The sequence below is a fragment of the Bos taurus genome, chromosome 2, assembly GCF_002263795.3.
Source record: "Bos taurus isolate L1 Dominette 01449 registration number 42190680 breed Hereford chromosome 2, ARS-UCD2.0, whole genome shotgun sequence".
NCBI lineage: Eukaryota > Metazoa > Chordata > Mammalia > Artiodactyla > Bovidae > Bos > Bos taurus.
Genome location: NC_037329.1, coordinates 36,833,840 through 36,849,505, shown reverse-complemented (window position 1 = coordinate 36,849,505; position 15,666 = coordinate 36,833,840). Strand labels below are relative to the sequence as shown.

The window sequence follows — 15,666 nt, the reverse complement described above, 5'->3', positions numbered from 1 at the left end:
TTTACATTTATATCCCTAGAACAGCACCCCAAAATATATATTAAATATATAAATAAAAGGAAACATTAGATATTTCTTTATGTCACCTTTAGTATCTTGAATTTATCCCTATTATATCAGTTATCGCATTGTATTGTAATAGCCTGTTATATTTTTGCCCCTTCAAATCAACTAAACTGTAAGTTTCTTGAAACTAGAGATTTATTTTGTTTTCCATTACTATCAGAGAATTTCCTTATAGTGTTTGACAGTAAGGATTCTAACATTTGATAAACTGATGAAAAAAACTTATCTAAATCAAAGTCTTTAGCACCTTTATTATGTGTGAAATATAAACCCAATGCTTAAAGGCATGACACTGAAGACTGAGTTCTTTATGGATTCTGTTAGATTTTCTGGTCTTGCTCTGACACTTATTAGCTAAAAGACATTGATGAAATCATTTCAATTCTCTAAAACTGTTTCCTTATCAGTAAAAATGAGGATAATGATGGTTATCTATACCTCATGCAATTTTCTTGACTGTAAAATAATTTGATAATAGAATTCAGAATACGCTTCTTCAGAATACACTGCTCTGGCATTTTGACTGTTTTGAGTTAAGGCACTTGAAAAACTAGCAAATACAGAAAAACACTCTGACCTTCTTTCTTTTTCTTAAAAGCAGGAAATCAAAGTACTATATGAAAGATGTCCTTCCTATACCAGAAGGAAAGTAACACTCTCACCATCAAGGATAAAAAGTTGAGACTGAGAATTCTCAACAAACAGACCTTGTTAAAATAATTCTTATCTTCCTTTAGTCTCCCCACATAGTTACTTTCCCATAACTGCCTTTCTTTGTTCAACTTAACATAAAACCAGAATATTTCACCATTTCCTTGGTCTTCATTCCTTTTGCAGACTCTCATTTCACATAAAATTTGTATTATAAATATGTATGCTTTTTCCTCCTGTTGATCTATCTTATACCAATTTAATTCTCAGGCCCAGCAAAACAGAACTCTTAGAGGGTAAAGGTAAAAGTTTGCCTTTCCTACCAAAAATTAGTCCAGTAGTTTGCACATATTATGTGTTCAATAAGTGACATCTATTAGTTGTTATTACAAATTAAAGTAGATGCCCTCCTATAAGTCCTACTTCAATAACTTGACTAAGCTAGAATAGTCAATAAATATAATCTTTAGAATTTCCTTAGAATGCACCAATAACATAAATCACCAGGTTACTTAAAATATCTGTGATATGCATTTTGCAAAAGAAGGTACCTTAATTCTCTCAACAAAACTTAATTACATTATCTCAGAATATTTTAAAACTAGTTCTGAATGTTAGGTTCTATGACCATCTTCAATAGTAGCCTTCAATGTTTAACAATTTCATAGTATTTTTTATATAATCAGGATACTTAATACTAAAGTTTAAAAATAAAACATCTTACTATTTAGATGAACTATATACTTATAGGCCTATAATGTATACATACTTTCTTCCCTCTACTCTGAATAATCTCATTTCCAGAAATAAGACTTGAGAGAAAAAGATAAATAATTAAGTGTATTTGTGACTCTTTACTAAATCACCTCCAGGCTCTCCATTTCTCATTTCAGCCATGTATCCAACAATGTGTAGAATCCTCTGGTAATGTTATATTATGGATTTAGCAAAAATTACAGTTTTGTTGAAATTAAAAAGGTAATAACTTGGTATTTATTTTAAAGTTTATTTTCCATTATTTTACAATAGAAATAATTTTTCTATATTTCCTTGTGTACTATTTTCCTACTATATACTCAGAGTCAGTTGTCTGTTTTATAAAATCTTATGGATAATCATTTTCTTTACAGTTTGTACTACCATAAAGGAAAAAAAAAACACATTTTACTTAGCACACATATGAACAGTAGACAAGAAAACTGAGGTAAGCAGTTTAAATAATTGTCCCAAGAACACAGATGGAGTGACTGCCAGCTTTAGGATTAAAACTAAGCAGCTCATTATTCCCCTTCTTATATTCTGAGTACTTAATATTGTTTTTACATCACAAGGATCTCATAATTAATTTTAAAATAATTTAACTTAATCATTAAAACAATTATCAATAGTTGTGACAATATATTTAAATAGATTTATGAAATATATTAAGTAAAAATAAATTAGTTTATCCAAATATTCCCTAAACAAATGAATCTGACTTACTACATAAGTTGTTTTTTAAATTTTTCTTCGAGTGCCAAGAAAGTGACAGCTTAATATAATTTATCACTTCAATATCTTTTTTAAAAGCTAAATTCTTTATCCAAAATCTACAATAAGTATATGAGAAGATTGGATTTAATACCAAACAAAAATACTTTTTCATTAAAAAAAAAAAAAATCCAAACTTAAAACAGTACTTTCTACTCTAATTATAAACTTCAACTTCAGGATATATTTACAACAGATATATCTACTGAAAGACAATGATAAAAAGTAAAGAAAGCACCAAACACTATTGCATTTACAGGAGAAAAAGACATACAGTATAACATTAACAGCTTACTGTGGAGAGTGGATTTAATCAGGAAGTAGCCATTATCCTTTCGATTCAGAGCAGTGACAGCACTCCAAAACAACAAGCCGTGATATTTTTCAGTTAAAAGGCATGAAAGAATACCTACTATTGTGTCCTAGCTTTGCTGACCCCAAAGGTCACCATATGTCTTTTATCTAAAGCTATCATGAAAACATAATCCAAGCAAGCATTTACAATGCTTTATTTGTTGAAACACCTAAAATCTACCTAACACAACCTCTCTCTCTCAGTTACTCACAAAACATGGCTGTCTTATTCAGAGATTAGCAATTATTGTAATGAGATACTGTCGGAGAGGGTCAAATAGTACTTCCTGCAGTTTACACATCTTGATTTCCTGGTAAACAAACTGAAAGGCAGGTGGAGCACTTAGATCACCAGTAAACGTGAAAGCTCACGTGACAAAACTAAGCCAGGTGAGGCTGATGTCTCAAATAATTTTTCTTTTCTTAATTTTAATTAGTGTCAAGACATAAAGAGTTCTATCTTCCTTTTTTTTAAAGGAGGGTTTATTCCTGACATGCGAAGGCACAGAGTTATAATAAGGAATCCTTGATAAACAAACCTGTTTAAGCAGGTTTTAAAAATTACTGCTTGGCAGGTAAATTTAAAAACAAGGCAACGCTAGCTAACAAGGTTTTCTCTTTAAAAAAACAAAAAAACAAAAAACCTAGGATTAAGTGTTTAAAAACCTGCTAAATAAGGAGTAAGTTTTTAAGTTTCAACTCTTTCAACAAAAAAGATAAAGTTTCTGAGTTATAATTTAAGACAAGCTCTTGCAAAGTAAAACTGTAATTATGTAGCAGTCCAAGGAAAAAATCTCAGTATATGAATTGAAACTTTACATAACTTGAAGCTATTTCTTGCATCACTTAAAACTCACATTTTAAAAAGAAAACAAAATCTAAAATATTATCTGTAAGTATTTAAAAATATATGTGGTGAGCTTGAAATTTGTTTCTCTGTCCTTAGTTTTTCCCCCCAAATTACTTTTTCACTCTCTGAAATTTCTAGTGTAGTTAAATGAAGACTGACTTAAATTAACTAAGGGTATAAAACAAACACAATCCATCAAAATGATAAACCAATTCACTAATTTAAGAATATGGAGAGGTTTTTTTTTTTAATCTACATTTATGTTTAAAATACTTTGTTCAAACGCCCTCCGTGTCCTAACTATTAACACAGTATCATTTAATTTTAATGCAAAGAGCCCTTAACAACCGCTTCACAGTAATATAATCACAGTATTAAATTATATAACTTAAATCAGGTGTATATTTATTACATTTGCAAAATAAAACTTTAATGTATTAACGAACAGAAAACAAAACAAAGTGATAACAAAATCAATGACAACAAAAAGAACACCCAAGAAGATAAAACTAAACTAATAATACAAAATATAAGAATAGGTCACATTACAAATATTTAATATATATCATTTGAAAGGAGTACATATTTAATACTGAACAACATTAATGCTAAACAGTGCTAAACTAATACTAAACAACAAGTTGCTAACCACCATCTTTACTATGATGAAGCATGAAACAAACACCAAATTTTCAAAAAATTACAACTAAGAAGTTAAAAGTTTCAGCTGAATTTCCTGGTCCAATTAAATAATTCAAATATCCTGTTAACTACCTGGAATGTAAAACATAGCCCTATTTCCTTCATAAATAATTTGAGATATATTAATAATTCTTACTAAATAGGAGCTTTGACTATGTAATTCATATATGGAAACAAAACAAAATTTTAAATTAGAAACTTATTATTTCAACTATTATAAAGACCCATGACTATTTTAGTTTCTCATAATGGTTTTCCCAGTGGTCATGTATGGATGTGAGAGTTGGACTATAAAGAAAACTGAGCGCTGAAGAATTGATGCTTTTGAAGTGTGATGTTGGAGAAGACTCTTGAGAGTCCCTTGGACTGCAAGGAAATCCAACCAGTCCATCCTAAAGGAGATCAGTCCTGGGTGTTCATTGGCAGGACTGATGTTGAAGCTGAAACTCCAATACTTTGGCCACCTGATACGAAAAGCTGACTCATTTGAAAAGACCCTGATGCTGGGAAAGATTGAGGGCAGGAGGAGAAGGGGACGACAGAGGATGAGATGGCTGGATGGCATCACTGACTCGATGGACGTGAGTCTGAGTGAACTCCGGGAGTTGGTGATGGACAGGGAGGCCTGGCGTGCTGAGATTCATGGGGTTGCAAAGAATCGGACACGACTGAGCGACTGAACTGAACTGAATGGGTCAAATTTAAAAAATAAGGAAATTAAAATACTGAAGTAAAGAAAGTAAATTTGAAATTTTGTTTCATTCAACGCAGCTTTTATCAAATGTCAGGAAATTTTGGTGTTAACAGTTTATAATTCAGTTGAAAGGCCAAGGACAGAAACCAGGGCAAACATGATACCCTTTGTGTTAGAAAAAGACCCCCTCCGAGCTAATGTGAGAAAAGGAAACCTTTCGCTCCTCTAGATACATTTCAACCCTACTTGTTCTTTCAGTCAGGCACTCTTTGTAGAGTACACTTGACACAAAGAGCTACACCTGGTAGCTCTGCACAGAGAAAAATCTTCAGAAAGGATGCCCTTGCCCCTGGAAGGTCTAAGAAACCACAGAGATTAGTCTTCCATGACTTAAAAAATCCACGCAAAATGAAAATGAAAGACAGGGAAGGGGACAAGAGCTCCTACTTCTACTTGCTTACATTCTACCAGCAATAAAGAAGCTTTCCATAATTATTTATATCCTATCTATTCTAAACTAAGATGACTTAAAGACATATGATGAATAAAACAGAATGCTTTCAAAAAACAAATTAATATGAATAAAGGGAAGCAAGAAGGATGAAACACAAAGTAAAGCTAGAACACACAAATGCCTGTCATAAGGTCTTGCACAACCTTCAGATGTGGGTAGCTCAGCTCTGAGCTTCCTAGCAATCCAAGTGAAGCAGGAAATAAGATCAAATTATAAAACTCTCACTGTGTAAAAACTTCACTTTACAAATAAGCACCAAGGCTTTTCCTAGTACTTAGAATCAAGAGAAACATCTTCATACTTTTCAGTGATGCAACACTGGACAAAACAATAATTTTCTCAAGAGCATCTTTACAGAAATTGAACAAATTTCATATGACACTCCTTTCAACCTTTCTTCAGGGCAAGCTAAAATCATAACACGATGAAAAGTTACCCAGAAAATGTGCCATCTTAACAGGAAAGTTTCTGCTATTTATCTAGGTAGAATCTCTAAAAAAACACTAACAATCCCCAAGATCTTTTGTTAAATTCACAGTCTGTTTTCATATTTCAAATTCATATTTCATTTTCTAAATTCAGATTTATCTGCTGGATGAGTACATAAAATGGACATGCTTGATGATGGTGGTTCTCGATCAAAGAGAAGACCCTGGTAGAAAGGTCTAGACACTTAGGGATCTCTTTTTAATTTAAAGCAGTTCCTTGCTTTCTCTTTAGTGACCTTCTATGATCCTGATCAATTCAACAGCCTGGGCCGCAGTCTCTGACGATTTTTATTCCTCCTCAGTTTGGTATTTGTAACTGTGGTACAGAAATCTGACTTAGAGCTTCTAGGTTCCTATTTTCTCAGTTAGTCTGAGAAATTTATAACAATTTATTATAGAGTGTGAATCTTTGTATAATTTTACAGCATTTACTTTGTCTATTATTGGTGGGGGAAGACTAAAATTAATATAAGGGCAATTTCATATTTCCCATTTTATTATACAAAATTGAACAAGTTCTGCAATGGTAGCACCTCAATATACAGTATATCTGGACTGAATACTATTAAAATTTAACAAGGATACAAAAAGCACTGGGGTAAATAAGTAGGAGCAAATATATTCCGTTACTTTTGGATTGGTCTCTTCTCTGTCTTCCAAAGATGCCAAGGGTATGTGCTCTTATCTACCAGCTTGTTTATGCTGTTTCCCACTGCTTCCTTACCACACTATCAGCTTGGATCGCATTACTTTCAGGACGCCCTCTCACAGAGCTTCACTATCTGACCCCAGAAAACCTTCTTTCTTCACAAGATTTAGCTCTATATTACTCTCCAATTATTTTAGGGATCGCTCTTACTAGATTTTAAAATTTCTTGTTTTATATTACCCATGTGAACAATAAAATGCAAATATTCTAAGTAAAAATTAACTTAGGTTGATACATTGAAAACTCCTGTACATATCTGTAACAGCTCATGCTTGTCTAACATAAAGAAGGTATTTATTAGGATTGCATCAAATGAGCCAGTCAATTTTTACTATATAGGCAATTTCTAAATGATATACAATCAACTCATGTTACATCAAAACTTTGGCTTTTCTATTTTCAAGCTTGACAATGGATTCTTAGTTGTGACAACTTTTGAGAACACTACTAAAAACCAAATAGATTTTGTAAATCATTGTCAAACCTCAAAATGACTAAAATTAAATGAGTTGTGTCCAGTACAGTTTGATCCATATTTGAACTCATATACATAACTGCATAAGAGTCATGCAGTCTCTTCCCTGATTAAATGAACTCTTCCTAGGTGGAGTCACTGAAATCTGTTATTTCTGAATTTCCTATTTTATGAAAATTTAATTCTAACTATAGAAATCTAAACATATACTTTTTGATATTGGAAAAGATAGCAGTATGCACATTTGGCAAAATATGTACAACTTGCTTAGTATTTTTTTTTGCGATAAAAAAAACCCATCCTAACATTAAAAATATCTTAGAGAGCATATGGTTAACATCATAATTAATTATCAGCTTAAATCAATCAAGATATATTCATTTAAAAAGTTATAGGATAATTTAAATGGTTACATTATTAACTGCCTCACAACTGTTTATTTCAGGGAACAAAAGTAGGAAATATATCTATATTATAAACTGAAACGCTTTGAATAAATTTGACAACAAAAGGAAGAATATAATTCAATTTTCTTTCTTTTCCTAAAGGACAAACTGAAAAGAGTAAACTGGAAAGGGTATAAAAAAAAATAGGTGTGTATATATCTATTTTTTTCATTTATTGTAACATAATAGATACACACAGAGCCTGTAAAAATACAATATTCATTTTGCTGCAGAAGAACAGACATTGCATAACAATGAGATTTGCTAATGAAATCAACCATCAACCTGGAATACATATGTATTAAACCAAGACCTCAGTGTCATTTTCTTTTTGCATCATTTGTTCTTGCTTTCATTTTTCTTGACCTTGTCAGTATTTCTGTCCTTTAGATTTTGGAACTTTGGTAAAGCAAAATGAAGACTATAATATTATACCATATTGCTTTTTATTCATCACATTTAATTTTAATGTAAATTCCAAGTGTTCTGCTTCCATCAGCACTGTTAACGTATCTTTGGTGGGGAGTGGAAATCAATGGATACTACCAGAAAAAACAAAGGAGGTTTATTTCTATACAAAATTATTGAAGCAGGTCTGAAGAAAACTTTTATCATTTACATACATTCCATATAAAAACTTTTATAGCAATATTAGTGCTTATTTAATAAGAAATAAGAAAATAATAATATATTTTAAAGTCACTTTGGTAATAATGTAGTTTTTCCAGTTGTTCCTACTACTGACAATTCTTAAGTGAAATAATAGAAGATTAATATAATAACCATGTATTTAGACACAAATTGTAACCTTCCCCCAAAAAGGTTCTGCTGTTCTAGTCTACAAAGTTAATTACCAATCTCCAGTCATCAAAAATATGTAATTCTGGAATTTTATTTAAAATTTAGAATTTAAATTTATGATTTAGTTACTAACATTTTCTATAAAAGCCCAAAAACTATGAAAATATTTTGATAGTATATGTCTTAAGAAAAGCATTAATGTCCCATTCATAGCTTTTGGAGTACAAGCTATTCAACTAAATGACTATCTCTCCTGTTGTTTGTTCACTTATAGAAATTAGGTTTTCAATTCATATTTACTACAGATAAAATTAACAGCCTAACCTGTTGTGGTATATAACTGCTACTAATTCATGACAATAATAGTTTTTAATTTAAAGCAGCACTTATACCAGCTAAAACATACTTTAGCCAAACAAAATTATTTCCATTTTAATTTTTATAATAACCATATCTAACCTCAAACAATATCCTGCAAAATAACAAAAGTTAGTTTAAGTATAATAGTTCTACTAAAAAAGTAAACCACACATATTCCCTATTAAACTGCTGAAAGTTGCCATTGACAGTCCAATAATTCTCAAGGCTAACCATCTTAAAAATACTGAAGGATAATTTTATACAAAGAACTACATAGTCACAGAGCAATCAATAATCCACACACAAAGTATTTCCCTAAAAAAAAACAACAAATTTCTATTAAAAATGGCGAAGTATAAATCAGAATGTAGAGAAACAGTTAAATAAATGTCCATAGCAATACTGAAAATCTATTTCACTAAGGCAAAGGATGTAATCCTAATAAAATGTGGTGATAGGCTTTGGAAAGTTATCAAGCTCATTGCTACTCCAACTGTGGTCCACAGACCAACAACATAGAAACCACTTGTTAGAAATAATCGCAAGCACTAGTCCAGACCTACTGAATCAGAATCTTATGAACATTAAAATTTAAGAAGCCATGATCTAGAAAATTCTTTAGCCTACCTAGCAATTTGTACATCAATTCCAATAACTTCTGATATTCTAATAATAAAAAATCCATATTAAAATTCAAAATATTTAGAAAATATACTATTTGTCATGTACAAACCCCATTTTCCTACTATTTGCTTAATTATTTGAAGTTTCATATTCACATGGACTACAGATTTTTAATTTGTAGCAATACAAAATAATAAGTGGGCAGGAATCATATATTTTGCAAGATCTTGGAAAACATTAAATAAATGGATAAAAACTGAAGTATTATACAGTCTTAGCAATTATTTTAAAATACTTTTTTTAGCAATATTTTTATTTTATTTTTTTTAATTTAAATTTTATTTTATTTTTAAACTTTACAATATTGTATTAGTTTTGCCAAATATGGAAATGAATCCACCACAGGTATACCTGTGTTCCCCATCCTGAACCCTCCTCCCTCCTCCCTCCCCATACCCTCCCTCTGGGTCGTCCCAGTGCACCAGCCCCAAGCATCCAGTACCGTGCATCAAACCTGGACTGGCGACTCATCTCATACATGATATTATACATGTTTCAATGCTATTCTCCCAAATCTCCCCACACTCTCCCTCTCCCACAGAGTCCATAAGACTGATCTATACATCAGTGTCTCTTTTGCTGTCTCGTACACAGGGTTATTGTTACCATCTTTCTAAATTCCATATATATGCGTTAGTATACTGTATTGGTGTTTTTCTTTCTGGCTTACTTCACTCTGTATAATAGGTTCCAGTTTCATCCATCTCATTAGAACTGATTCAAATGTATTCTTTTTAATGGCTGAGTAATACTCCTTATGCAAAAAAATCCTTTCTTAAATAAGATCCTGAAGAAGCCCTGTACAGTAAAGAAATAAATAAATAAAGAGCTTCTTCTTGGGATTCCCTGATGTCTCAGTTGGTAAAGAATCTGCCTGCAATGCAGGAGACCCCAGTTCGATCCCTGGGTTGGGAAGATCCACTGGATAAGGGATAGGCTACCCACTGCAGTATTCTTGGGCTTCCCTTGTGGCTCAGCTGAAAAGAATCCACCCACAACACGGAAGACCTGGGTTCAATCCCTGGGTTGGGAAGATCCCCTGGAGAAAGGAAAGGCTACCCACTCCAGTATTCTGGCCTGGAGAACTCCAGGGACTGTACAGTCCATGAGGTCTCAAAGACATGACTGAGTGACTTTCACTTTCCTTGGGGCAGAGGAAGCACCCAGCAGTAAGCAGGACATCTCAACAGAATCAACTTACACATTACTCAGAGTACAGTTTGAAAAACTGATTTAAGAGAATTACTTAAGGGTCTAAAAGTGAGCTGAACAACTATTAAGTTAATCACAAATAAACTTTACTATTCATCAAGTCAAGCTGTAAAGATCACTATATAGAAACCCAGTTTATTCTATACTGTTTTAAAGTAAGAATACTAGATAAAATTACAAAATTCAGCATTTTTTAATGAGGAAAACTGATCTTTTCCCGAATAGTCTAAATGGTGAACTTGGATTTAACTAATATGTTATCTTCAATTAAATTATTTCAGTTAATTGTTTGCCTACCTTATACAGGACAGTATGTTAAGTGCTATAAGGATAATACAGATGAATGGACAAAGTTATTCACAATGGAAACCTAAGACAAATACATGAAATACAGTATGTGCCATAAAAGCAATATAGTACTATAGGAGTAAAATTAACTGAGGATACTAGAAAAACTTCGTAGAAATCTAACATCTTAAGTAGGCCTTGAAAAGCATGTAGGATTTTTGAAAGGAAAAGATGGCTAGGTGGAGGAACTACGGGAAAAAAGCATCCTAAGTGTAGGGAAGGGCTTCTCTGGCAGCTCAGTGGTAAAGAATCTGCCTGCCAATGCAGAAGACACACGTTCAATTCCTGATCCAGGGGATACCATGGAGAAAGACATGGCAACCCACTCCAGTATTCTTGCCTGGGAAATCCCACGGACAGAGGAGGCTGATGGGCTATAGTCCCTGGGGTTGAAAAAGAGTCTAGCACAACTTAGCAACCAAACAACAACAACATAGCATTACAAAAGCTTTTAATATCTATGGTTTGATGAATTAATCAATAATAAGTGAATAATCTAGTCTGGCTACTATATAAGGCATATATAGAAAATAGTAGGAGATGTGGCTGAAAAGTTACTCTAGGACCTTATTAGAAACAACTATGAATGTCACTTTAAGTGTTAAATTTATTCAACACTGCCAAAGTAGTAAACTACTTCCATTAGAAATACTGACCTAGCAGTTTTAAGTAGGATGAGTTGCAACAGAAAGAGATTTCCAAGATGGATATTAGAATATTCAGTCTGTTGAAATAGTTTAGGCAAGAATAAGGGTCTGAACTAATATTGTGGCAGTAGAGTCAGAAATATGGAGATATGGAAAATGGAATACGAATATGAAAGATAAGATGAATCAGTTCTTTTCTTACTCCTTGATTGATCAAAGAGCAAGAAAGAAAAAAATTATACTAGAGATGTAAATCTATTGGACTTCAAAGTAGATTCTACATAGATGTATACATAGATGGAATGGGAAGGCAAAACTTAAGGAAAATCCAAAGGCTGGGGAAAATGTAGACAAGGAAATCTCTTATCCACTTATTATGTACTTACAGTGTTAACTCATAACCACTGTAGAAAAATATTAAGCAATACTTCATAATATCAAAGCCGTAGATAGTCCATGCCATGGCAATTCCACTTTCAGATATATAACCCAGAAAAATTCTCATACATAGGCATAGCAAGCCATATACAAAAGTATAAACTACAATATCATTTGTGTAGTGAAATTCTACAATACAGAAGATCGTGGTGTGTTTTTATAATGAAATGTATAGTGAAGAGCCAACTCATTGGAAAAGACCCTGATGCTGGGAAAGACTGAGCGCAAGAGGAGAAGAGGGCAACAGAGGATGAGATAGTTGCATGGCATCATCAATTCAAAGGACACGAGTTTGAGCAAACTCTGGGAGACAGCGAAGGACAGGGAAGCCTGGCATGCTGCAGTCCATGGGGTCACAAAGAGTCAGACATGACTGAGCGACTGAACAACAAAACAGCAGTTAAAATAAATAAACTAGAGCTACACATGTTAACACGGATATATATCTTTAATGTACAATCACTTGAATGACGTAAAGGTTTTCTTGGTTTGTTTAGTTCTATTTATCATTTTATTTGAGATAGGACAATCTGAAATCAATCAATCAAGAAAGGAGAAGATGGCTATGTCTTATGAATGGTCAGTGAAACAAGTCTCTGGATGACACAGAAGAGGATAAAAATAAAAAAGCATGAATAAAGTCTTAGGCATAGTAAAGAAGCAAACATTTTTTCTGTGTTTATTTTTTAACAGGATTGACTTACTTTATAACTGGAAGCCAGTACTTTTTTTACAACCCTCAACAGTTTTACCCACCTCCCACCTCTGGCAACCACTAATCTGTTCTTTGTATTGTATCTATGAGTTTGGACTTTTGTTTTTGTTTTTTTAGATGCCATATATAAGTGAGATCATAGAGTATTTGTCTTTTTCTGTCTTATTTCATTTAGCATAATACCCTTAAACCATCCACATTGCTGCAAAGGACAAGATTTCCTTCTTTTGGCTGAAAAATACTCCATTTTATAAATATATAACATATTTTCCTTCTTCATTCATTCCTCAGTGGACATTAGGCTGCTTCTATGTCTTGGCTGTTGTAAGTAATGCTGCAGTGAACAGAGGGGTGCAAGGCAAACAGTTTCTTTCTCAGAGATGGGTGGAAGAGTAGAAGAAAAAAAGATAATTTTTTAACTATTAATTTGAAATAACTATATATTTACAGAAAGTTGCCAAAATAGTACAGTGAGAACCCATATACTCATCACTCAGGTCCTACTAATGGTTACAACTTACATAATTAAATTGTCAATATGGAAACCAAGAAACTAACGACAGTGTATGTATAGTTCTAACTCATCGTATTCCAGGTGTAAATTCATGAAACCAGCACTGCAATCAAGGTATAAACCTACTCCATCACCACAAACATCTTTCTCATGCTACTCCTTTACAGTCGCACCCACCATCCATAACCCCACGTTACCACAAATACCACAAATTTGTTCTCAATCTCTAGAACTTTGTCTTACATAAATGGAATTATTGAGTGGCCTTCTGAGATTGACTTTTTTTCACTGAGCTTAATGTCCTTTAGGATTTGTGTATCAACAGTTGATTTTTTTTAATTGCTCAGTAGTATTCCATGGTTTGGACACACCAAACTGTACAGGACATTTTGACAGTTTCCAACTTGGGCTATTATAAATAAAGCTTCTATGAACAACCACATACAGTCATTTTTCTGGGATAAATGCTCTGGAGTGCAGTTGCTAGGTCATGTATTAAGTATATATGTAGGTTTTTATTTTTGTTTCAGAGATACTGCCAAATATTTTTCCAGAGTGGTTGTACCATTTTACACTTCCCCTGACAATGAATAAGAGCTCAATTTCTCCATATTCTTGCCGATGGTTGACATTGTCACTAATCTTTATTTTAGCTGATCTGATAAGTGACTAATGATACTTCGATTTTGCATTTCTCCGATGGGTAATGATGTTGAATATCTTTTCATATTCTCATTTGACATCTAGTTACCCTCTTTGGTGAAATGTTCCTTCAGGTCTTTGGCCCAGTTTTCTAATTAGACTGCTGGCATTTTTATTGTTGAGTTTTGAGGGTTTTTATATAACCTAGATGGGAGTCCTTTGTCAGATATGTGATTTTTCAGTATTTTCTCTTAGTATATGTCTTATTTTTTCATTGTCATAACAGGTATTTTGCAAACTAAACAGTTTTAATTTTTGTAAAGTCCAATTAACTAATTTTTAAGGGCTGTCCTTTTTGTGTCATGTGTAAGAATTCTTCACCAAGGTAGAACTTACAGATTTTCCCTTATGTTTTCTTCTAAAAGTTGCACATTTATATCTATAATTATTCCAGACTTTGAACTGCAAAAGAAGAAAACCGATAGATCTGTTTATCAGAAAGTATTCAACTACTTAGTAGAGTTACCCATTTAAATTATGAAGCATTTAAGATATAGATAAAGGTACAGGATATAGAGAGTGGAGTTTTACTTAATTGCTTTAAGTGCTTTGACAGAATTGTACATAGGTGTACCTCAATTAGCCAGGAAAAGCTTGAAAGTATTCTTGAAGAACAGTATCTCTGTTCTAAACTTTTAAGAATGACTACTCACAGAGGGAAGGCTGTGCCAGGAAGAAATGATAGCACTGAACAAAAGCAAAACGGCTATACACACACTACCTGCTTTAACAAAGTATAAATGGTTTCAAAGTTAGCACATACTAAGTATGGGAAATTTATGCAAAATTTAGACAGGAGACAGATTGTGGAAGATTTCACATGCCCTATAAATGAGATTAAATTTTATTCTGTACTAATGTGAAGCTGTAAAGAACTGTACTGCATAGGAACCTGAAACACTAGATCCATGAATCAATGTAAACTGGACGTGGCCAAGCAGGAGATGGCAAGAGTAAACATTGACATTTTAGGAATCAGTGAACTACAATCGAGGAGAATGGATGAATTTAATTCAGATGACTATTATATGTTCTACTGTGGGCAAAAATCCCTTAGAAGAAATGGAATACCCCCATAGTCAACAAAAAAGTCTGAAATGCAATACTTGGAAACAATGTCAAAAACCAAAGAATGATCTCAGTTGGTTTCTAAGGCAAACCATTCAACATCTCAGTAATTCAAGTCTATGCCTCAACTACTAATTGCCAAAGAAGCTGAAATGGACCAGTTATATGAAGACCTGCAATGCCTTCTAGAACTAATACCAAAAAGATATGTCCTTTTCATCACAGGGGATTGGAATGCCAAAGGAAGAAGTCAAAAGATGCACAGAATAATAGTCAAGTTTGGCCTTGGAGTACAAAATGAAGCAGGGCAAAGGCTAAGACAGTTTTGTCAAGAGAACACTCTGGTATAGCAAACACCCTTTTTCAACAACCCAAGAGATGACGCTACACATGAACATTGACCACACGGTCAATACCAAAATTAGATTGATTATGTTCTTTGCAGCCAAAGATAGAGAAACTCTATAGAGTCAGTAAAAATAAGACCTGGAACTGACTGGCTTCCTTGGCAGCTCAGACAGTAAAGAATTCATCTGCAAAGCAGAAGACCAGGGTTCGATTCCTTGGTCAGGAAGATCTCTTGGAGAAGGGAATGGCTACTCACTCCAGTATTCTTGACTGGAGAAATCCATGGAAAGAGGAGCCTGGAGGGCTGCAGTCTGTGGGGTCACAAAGAGTCGGACACAACTAAGCAACTA

General features: G+C 33.1%; 1 protein-coding gene across 24 annotated transcripts in view; it reads right to left on the bottom strand.

Moving 5' to 3' along the window:
- BAZ2B (bromodomain adjacent to zinc finger domain 2B) overlaps positions 1–15,666 on the bottom strand; it is a 331,716-nt gene that overhangs the window by 197,568 nt on the left and 118,482 nt on the right. For 2 of the 24 annotated variants that reach the window (XM_010801998.4, XM_024976124.2), the window contains exon 1: positions 2,543–2,824. The exons of the other annotated variants lie outside the window; for them this stretch is intronic. The gene's annotated coding sequence lies outside the window, so the exon portion shown is untranslated. Of the gene's footprint in view, positions 1–2,542; positions 2,825–15,666 lie in introns of those variants that run through there. 24 annotated transcript variants of the gene reach the window in all.